Here is a 9,517-nt window from a genome sequence, read left to right on the forward strand (position 1 = left end):
AGCACAGTGAAAACACTGCTTTATAATCACCAAACTATCCACATATTAATTTTCCTATGTATAACTTAAGGGAAAAATAATCCAATATTAAAATTCTGAATTTAAAAAATTCTTATCAATTTATGCAATGGGTCATTCACTCTTAAATGCTGATCAAATGTGTTCTAGCAATACCAGATAAGTGTAGCATTTTGAGAGGCTGCATTTGCTTTCTAAGAAACTCCTTGGTAACATCTCAAACTCTATGCTCTGTGTTTTTAACTCATTTATACAAAATAAGACTCAGTTAACACACGATTTTCTCTCATATGAAATGGAATAAATAATACTAATCATATAATTGGCTTGTTGTGAAAATGAAATCCAATATTTTATGTAAAGAGTCTGGTCTGGAAGGCTTCTGGCTTCAACTCCAACATGAGAAGAGTTCATAGATCATCTGTCGTGCTCTTAGAACATGAAAAGCTTAGACAAACCGAGAATGTATTTGGATCCAGTAGAGAACTAACATCACAAGGCAAACGAGCACCTTATAATCTAGAGGCACAGGTACATCTAACTAGACAGCAGAGATCTGCAAACTGGGACATACAATCGACAAATCTGATGAAGGCTGAGTGTGAGAATCTCTCCACTTTTTCATGAAGTTTAGCTCCAGAAATTCAAGGTTCTTTATGAGAAACCGCCTTATGCATGGCTCTAACAAGCCCTGTGCACGAATCATTATTCCCTGTAACAAGGTCTACTTTTTGCTCCCCTCACACCACTTTCTCCCACATTGACACGCCACTTGCCTTCCTGTCTTCTCTAATGTTTAAGACAACCTATTGTATAAAGACTTCAAGGAAAGATGTTGTAAATTTTTCAGCCAGGGAAAGAAATATGGGTGTGAGAGAGTTCCTTTGGCATAACATGGAGAAACACTTGCATTAGAGCAGTTTGTAGTATAAAGAGACAGACATCTAAAAGACTGAGATTTAATCAAATCATAGTAGAATCTCTCCCCTGCCATACTGGACCACAGTTAACAACTAAGGAACTGTAACATGCATATTTTTTAAAGGCAGAATATTCAGGGAAGCCCGAAGTCATGAGGGGAGATAAAAACTAGGACACCAGAGAAATTTGCAGCCTTTGGTTTTTACAGCTAGGACAGCATTAAACAAAATTCAACTACTAGATAGATGAATGTAAATACTCACATAAAGTCCCCTAGTTACTTTATCTCCTATCAATAAATACCATATTTTGACTTTAAACAAAAATAACAAGACTAATAGGTATGCAAAAGCTACTATCTCTTTGAGAAACAGCCTGAATTATTTTTAAACAGCTAAACAAAGTTTATATAACCTAGCAATCCTATGATATATTTACCTAATACATTTGAAAACCTGGTCCATCCTATGCCTCAATTTTTAGAGAAGGTTTATTTATCACCAAAAAATTAAAAGCAATCACAAGGTCTTCGAGATCCTCTCTGGTGGCATATACCAGGACTGTGTTGTTCCATAACAGAAACACAGCTGTTTGAGAGTAGACTTGGTACATGAACGACACAGTTGAATGAACTTCTGAAGCACTTCAGAGATAAGGCTTAGAATCTGTCACAATGGACTGAATAATGTTCCCAGGGGAAACACACACACACACACACACACACAGAAGAATTAGCTATGAAGTCATAAAAACACATGAATTACTTAAGTACTCACTGCTAATTGAGAGACGTCAGACTCAAAAGGCTGAACAATTTATGTTCCCAATTATTATTCCATGAAAGGAAAAATTATAGTAATAGTAAGCAAATCAATTGGGTCAAAGATTCATTCTAAGATATTTAGTAGGTAAAGCACAGGACAGTTGTCTGTGCAATGCCATCATTGTGGGTACATGACATGATATACTTGACAAAACCCACAAAATTATATAGCAGAAAATGGAACTTAATATATCAAAAATTTCAAAAAGCCATTTAAGAGGCTAGAAGTTCTTAGGATGGAAAGTACAATGCAATTAAGTAATCTATCTGTATCACAAATACCTGAAAACATCTTTCTGGGGAAGTATGGGGCATAGGGATGTGCCTTCCTAGGTAGCTTTGGAAATGCATAATTTGCAAGACTAAAGACAACAGAGGATGCACACAAGGACTGTATGTAACTGATTAAGCTGTTCCCATGGGGACATGGGTAATAACTCTGCTCCAATTCTATGTGTATTATAGAACTGAAAAATTAGGTAGATGGCAGGTACTGGGAAGCAAATTGCTCCCTGCAAGTGAGAAAATTACAGGTGAGCAAGGAGCTGGAGTTTCCATGACCCAGGATACAATGAATTAAAATATAAGCCGTTTTATGGACTCAGTCTTTGTTTATATAGATTCTAAGGGTTACATGCAGAAGTATATGCAAATACATAAATTCACGCAGGTTTTTGCTTTTTCAACTGCAAGAGGCAAAGCCAGTAACTCCTGGAAGCAAGAAATATACCTAGCCTCCAAATCTTGGTTCTAAACCTCCGGTTAGAGGAGTTACATAGTCCATGGAAATGACTGATTCTAGGGCTAGAGTAGAAAATGTGTGAGATGAATAAAAAAAAGCTCATAAATATAATCTCCTAATAGTACATATTAAAGGAACACAGGAGCCACTGAAAGAGCTACCAGTTAATGTGAGCAATAAATAGGGTAATCTTAGACTATGCCCACACTACCAAATTGCCACAAGTATGAATTCATACTAATAATTACAAATTGCCAAATAAGTGAGGGGAATAGACAAATATCTGAGTAGAACTCTCAGTAACTTATGTAGATACTCTACCCACAAGGAGATAGAACCTAATTTGCCACTCCCTAGAATAGGCTGTACTTAATCACTTCTAAGGAATATGACAGAAGAAACAGGAGAAATAGGAAGTTTTTAGCTGAGAGAACATAATATGTGTTACTTCAGGTGACAAAAATTTAACATCAAGTGATGGCATTTCAATCTTATACCCTTAAGATGATTTGATCAGAAAAAAGTGGTTTCATCGCTTTCATTATCCTCCTTCAAACCCATAATTCCAGTTCCAAGTGATTTGAGAGAAACTTAGTCCTTTTTGCAGTTGCTCATACTATTGTCCTTGCCTAGAATGAGCAACACTGGATCCTTCCACACCCACATCCTTTTGCTTAGTGACTAAGAAAGTGAATCTTAGAGTCACAGATTGACACAAAAGAACTCAGTAAATGTTATGTATTGCTATCAATGTTCAGCCTTTAAACCTAAATACCACACCATAATTTCTCCTTTTTATGGATCCCACATCCCTTCTGCACAAACCATAAGGACTTTCTTTTCTCTGAAAATTCATTATTGCTTTGCTAATGTCTATGTTTTTAATTAGTGCTCTAATAATCTGTATCACCTCTCTCGCTACACAGAGAACTCTTTGAAAAGCCAGGCCTATATCCTGCCTTCAGGCATCTCACAGTACCCAAGACAATGCCATTATAGTGTCACAGTAAGTATTCATTGATTTTGAATCCATATACAGCACTCCTTTGTTTTGGAAAATACTTGAAGTCCACAGTTTGGTAGCATAGGAAAGTTAATGACCGTTATGAAAGTCTTTTCAATGTATCAGGTTACTTAAATTTCAAATTAAGTTGCTCTCTCCATCCTGAGATAATCAAAGGAAACAATGTATCAAGAAATCTGCACACCCATACAGAGCCTAATAGTTATCTTGACTCTGCAGAGATGACAAGGAAAAGCCATTTCATTTTGTTTTCTTGCTGAAGAAACATATGACATTCATCAGTATAACTTTATGAGATAATTTTAAGAGCCTCACATTCTTAAAGAAAATCCCAGTCATTTTTATTTATTCTGAATTGCAAGAGGAATAGTTTATTACTAATTCCTCAATTATTTCATTATGCAGCACAAATAAAAAAATTCTGACATCTCTATTATGTTTAGCAAAGAATCATGTAATTTCATAAATAATTTTGAACATAGTGATTATTTACTTAAAGCATAGAATATGCAGGAGGAAACAAATCATATTTTTCTGGTACCATGTAATAAAATAATTGTGCAATTAGTAATAAACATCATGCAAGAATGATAAATGCTTTATTTAAAACTTGGGTAACAAAAGCACATCACTTGTGCTTTTTTCCAAGAGAACAAAATCCGATGGTATATTAATCAAAGGGGCTTTTTTATGCCTCTGGCAGCAGTGTTTCAAAGTAAATCCTTAATATAAGATCCCAATCCCCAGTTTCAATTTGCTTCCAATGGAAAGGACATTAGAGTTTATAAAATACTCCTTGATTACTTTTTTCGAAGGCCTGAAATCTTGACATGTCCATGACTTGCTCACACTGCATCAATACACAGTGGTTGAAAGAGCAATACCCATCGTGAACATTGCCACATTGACTTATAGAATCATGCCCTTGAGAGAAAGCCAGAGAGAAAAAAGGAGCGCCAGGCAGTGACAAAAATGAAATAGAACTGTCATCTGGCAGTTCTTCATAGTCCGTCAAGGAAACTATTAAAGACGTACAAAGAGGCAGAGAGTGCTTGGGCAAAGGTTGTTAAACCATCACTTCAAGGGCAGGTCACTGCAGGCTGTTCAAGAGTTAGTGAAAAGACCAGCAAATGCTCACTGAGGACAGCGGCACTTGCTTCCTGCCCCATCCCAGGCCAAGCAGGCAGAGGAACTGGACTTTTTCCAGTTTGTAGCAACTTGAGATAAGGATTTGGAATTTTAAAAGAACAGACTTTTTTAAACATAAAATTCTTTACCACTGGCTCCCATTTGTATCAATTGAAAATTAGTAAGAAATCGTGAATATGGAAAGCAACAGAAAAATGTAAGCCAACTTCTAGGAAAAAGATTGGATCCAGTCACATCTAGTAATTAAATCCCTAAAGCAACCAAGAAGATGGAAGTTCAAATTTTATTGTATTTTTGTTGTGAAATACTTGATTTTTTAATGTCTACATAAGCTCAAATTCCTTTTGTTCTGTCTTTTGGTTTACAGAGCTGTCCGGAAGACATGGATGTCTTAGACTCTGGATGCAATTTAGAGTGTTCACACAAGCTGAGGCAAAGCTGCAACTTCTTAAAGCCATATTCGTGTAGGGGAAGAAGAGTTTTGTTATCTTCCTTTTCTATCCAAGATGTTATAACCACTTTTATTCTAATTTGTTTTTATTCATCCAAAAATTTTATATTTTTCCCAGAACTAGAGTACCTTGTCTAGAATAATCTTTTAAAACATTTATTTATTTGAAAGGCAGAGAGAGTCAGAGTAAGCTTACATCTGCTGGTTCACTCCCCAGATGGCTGCACTGACCAGGCAGGGGTCCAGCCAAAGCCAGGAAACCTCATCTGGATCTCCCACCTGGGTGACAAGAACCTAAATACTTGGGCCATCCTGTGCTTCTTTTCCAGTTACATGAAAAGGGAACAGGGTTGGAAGCAGAGCAGCTGTGATTTGAATTGGTACTGCAATATGTGGTACTGGTATCATAGGCAGCGGCTTAAACAATTGCACCCTAGAATAATTTTTGTCTTTCACTCTCATGGATTCTCTAGGTTCAGGGAAAAAGTCTCTGCATAAACAGATACACACACATACACACCATAGGTTAAGAGGTCATTTCAGAAGTATTTCCTTCAAGCGCCCCATAATCAAAAAGTATGCTATAGACCAATAGTCATCTTAGCACGGGCATATCAATAATGATTTTTTTTACAGTGTCACTAGTCTCATACAGATGGAAAATCTTATTATGGTCTAGGCTTTTCTAATACCCCTTTGGCCAGGCCAAAGCTACCATATGTCAAAATGAACAAAAAAAGTTTTTTATGATGCTGGAAGGAATACTGCAGAATTCAATTTGCAAATTTGGCTACAGATACAACTACAACCAATATGATACTAAAAACATCAGTAACAAAAGTATAATGAGTAATTTCCTGCTGTGTAACCAAATATCTGTTGGACAGGTCCTTAGGGGTTCATCACAGTGACTGTCACTAACTACTACTTTTGGCAGGGACCTTTATATCTTTTGTTTAAGAAATCTTTTTAAACATTTATTTTTATTGAGAGTCAGAATTAGAGAGGAGAGTTAAAGAGTTCTTCTAGGCCCGGCACATGCACAGATCCCATATGGGCGCCAGTTCTAATTCCAGCAGCCCCACTTCCCATCCAGCTCCCTGCTTGTGGCCTGGGAAAGCAGTTGAGGATGGCCCAAAGCCTTGGAACCATGCATCTGCATGGGAGATCTGGAACAAGCTCTGGGCTCCTAGCTTCAGATCGGCACAATTCTGGCCATTGCAGCCACTTGGAGAGTGAATCAACAGACAGAGGATCTTCCTTTTTCTCTCTCCTCTCTCTGTGTATCTGACTTTCCAATAAAATAAGAGTTCTCCCATGTGCTGGTTTACTCCCAAGTGTCTTCAACGTCCCCAGTGGAAACTGTCCAGAGCTGCTTCTGGATTTCCCAGGGGGGTGCAGGAAACCAAGGGCTTGAATCATCCTCTGCTGCCTTACAGACCATCAGCAGGAAGCTAGATAGAAGTAGAGGCACAGGCAAGGCTCAGCCTACTATGTCATGGTGCCACCCTCACCCTTACATTTTTAAAGAGAAAGATTAGCTGTAAATAGCATTTAGTTAATATTTTATTTTTGTAACCAAGTGCTTTAAAATGGTTTTCTTCATTTCCCAGACTGAATTTAATTTAATGTACAAATTATTTTTTAAAAACAGTATAAGGCAAAGTGTTCTTGGCTGCTGTGTGTCCAGATACATCTAAAAGGTTAGCAGAACTAGAAGTTTTTGCTCATTCCTCTAGTCAGTTAATGCTGAGTTTTATATTTGTCAGCAATGTTCCCCATTCGACTCATTTTATGCAGGTGAGGATGAGGGTGGAGGATGAGAAGGAGAATCAATGCCATGAGGTCAATATCACAGTCTCCTACAGAGGAGGAAACAAGACACAGTAAACAATCTGTGCGAGTCCCCACTCCCCACGGCCAGTAAGTAGCAGGACCAAGATTTGAACCCTGGACTCTGATGCCACTATATTTTCAATGCCTGAGCTGACAAATTGGAGCTAAAGATAAGAAATTAGCCCAGATTTAAATCAACAGATGAGTAGATAAAGACAATGTTGTGTATGCTCGCGCATGTGTGTCATATATATGTATGTATACATATATGTGTGTATATATGTATATATGTATATATACATCCATACATATATATGTTAGAATAGAATAATACTTAGCCACAAAGAATGAAGATATGCATTTTTCAACAAATTGGATGCAACTGGAAACCATTATGTTTAGTGAAACATGCCAGTCCCATAAAGACAAATACCGTGTGCTCTCTCTAAACCTGGTAGCTAATACAAAACACAAAAATTAGGAATGAAGGGTCACTTTGAAATACAATGGTCACTTTTAGCCTGTGTCTATATGCCAGTGGAAATGTTGTCTTCCTACTTTTTTGTTGTTGACTTTATTAGTGGAGAATTAATCCTGTGACTATTGAGTGGAGAAAAGTTATGTCTTTGTAAAAACAAAAGTTGATGGAGAGGGAGAGGCGGGAGTATTGGGTAGTAGCAAGGGAGTGAAAGAAGTGTGATTGTTTTCTTGGAATTGTATCTATGGAACATGTGAAATCTGCTGTGTTTATAGCAATAAAATTTTTAAATAAAGGTTCAAATAGGAAAGCTCATGAAAATGACAGTATAGCACTATAGGTCAATTTAAAAACCAGTCAATATATATATTATCATAGGTCATGCATTTTTATGTGAATTGTAGAAATGGATAGTAATTGTAAGTAACATTTAAATAGTAATGTGAGCTGGCAGCATCCCAAGAAAATGTTTGAAGAACATGAACATGTGAAAGAATGAAGTCACTACCATCTGAGATAGGACCACAGTAACCAGAGATTACATGCAGGAAGCAGTCTGAATACGGACAAGTTCAACATTCTCTTTACTAAGAGATAACCACAAAACGGCTTCAAACAGCACCCCAATGACTCTCCATTGCATTTTCATTCAATCCCACATAGCACATGGTACATTCCTATGTTAAAATATTATTTGTTGCCTATCTAAAATTAAAATTTATCTGGGCATCTGGTATTTTTCCTTGCCAATCCTGGCAACCCTACATAACACATACATTTGTCTGATTCTCTTTAAATGTCATCCCCTCCAACTTCCCATCCTAAAATCAAGCCCAAGCAATTACCCGCTTTGTTCCTTCACCAAAAGCTCAACGAGAATAGTGGCAGGCACTGGGATTTGTTCAATCACTGGATGAAAGGAAGAAATTTCTAATTTAAGCATTTGTTTAACTCAGTGTTACCGTATTTGCTACTAGAAAGACAGAAGAAGAAAATCTATGTTTTTATTGGAGAACGAGGGAGCTGGCATAGGAAGGTCAGGAAAACAGGAAAAAATTTTTTTTTCATGATTTTAGTGAAATAAGCAATGCACAGTCTGTGGAATTTTGGTTAAGGATGACAATTTAAAAATGAGGGGGATGGGGCCCTCTTAAGTATAATGGACCTTGATGTACATGAAAAATGACTTGAGTACCAACAGATGTTAAACTCCCTTAACTTTTTTTTTCAAAATACCAAAATGGATTAGAAAAGTGCAAAACAAAAGAGTCGAACTATCCCAAATTCTTCGAATTCTCTAACAGGGCTGTAAGCAATTTTACTTTAAGGGTGTGTTTTGTTTTTGTTTTTTTGAGTTTTAAAAAAAGTAGAGGGATAATTTTATCCAGACTAGTACTTTTGTTCTTCAGCTCATGAAACCTAATATTAAAGAACTAATCAAAATTACAATTTCAGTTGAGGACACATTCAGGCTGTGTAAATAGTGATTCTGGTAGAATCATTTGGAAATTTCGTAGTTTTCCTACTTATGTTAAAAATCATATTTCTTTAAACTATTCCTCTCACATTTTTGGTATATTTGGCACCTGCCACTCCTCATCTACAAGAAGCTTGCATAAGATAGCATCTGATTTAGCACAAAATGGTACTTACATAATTTTTAAGATTTATATGTCAACATTTTATGATGTTCAATAAATGTCATCATGAATTCCATATGCTTTAGTACCTGAATAAGATTTAAATTATGGCAAATCTTGCTACAGATCCTTCAGAAATAGGAATATGTGTCTTTAAATGTCATTTTAGCTAAATCTCAAAGAATACCTTCTTTTCCAGCCCTGTTGTCAATTTGACAGTGCACTAAGATCCTCTGTAAATGGGAACAGTATCTTACCATCTTCTGTTTGTGTTAATGCAGCAATATTTATCTTCCTTTCTCTAAAGGTCACTAATGGGATAACCAGCTTACTATCATTAGCATGCCTAGTGGACAGAAGTATCAATTCAAGTATATCAAATTACTGAATAGCTATCAGACAACTGGTGTATGCAGGCAAGATACTCCGAGGTAG

The sequence above is a fragment of the Ochotona princeps genome, chromosome 6, assembly GCF_030435755.1.
Source record: "Ochotona princeps isolate mOchPri1 chromosome 6, mOchPri1.hap1, whole genome shotgun sequence".
Lineage (NCBI taxonomy): Eukaryota > Metazoa > Chordata > Mammalia > Lagomorpha > Ochotonidae > Ochotona > Ochotona princeps.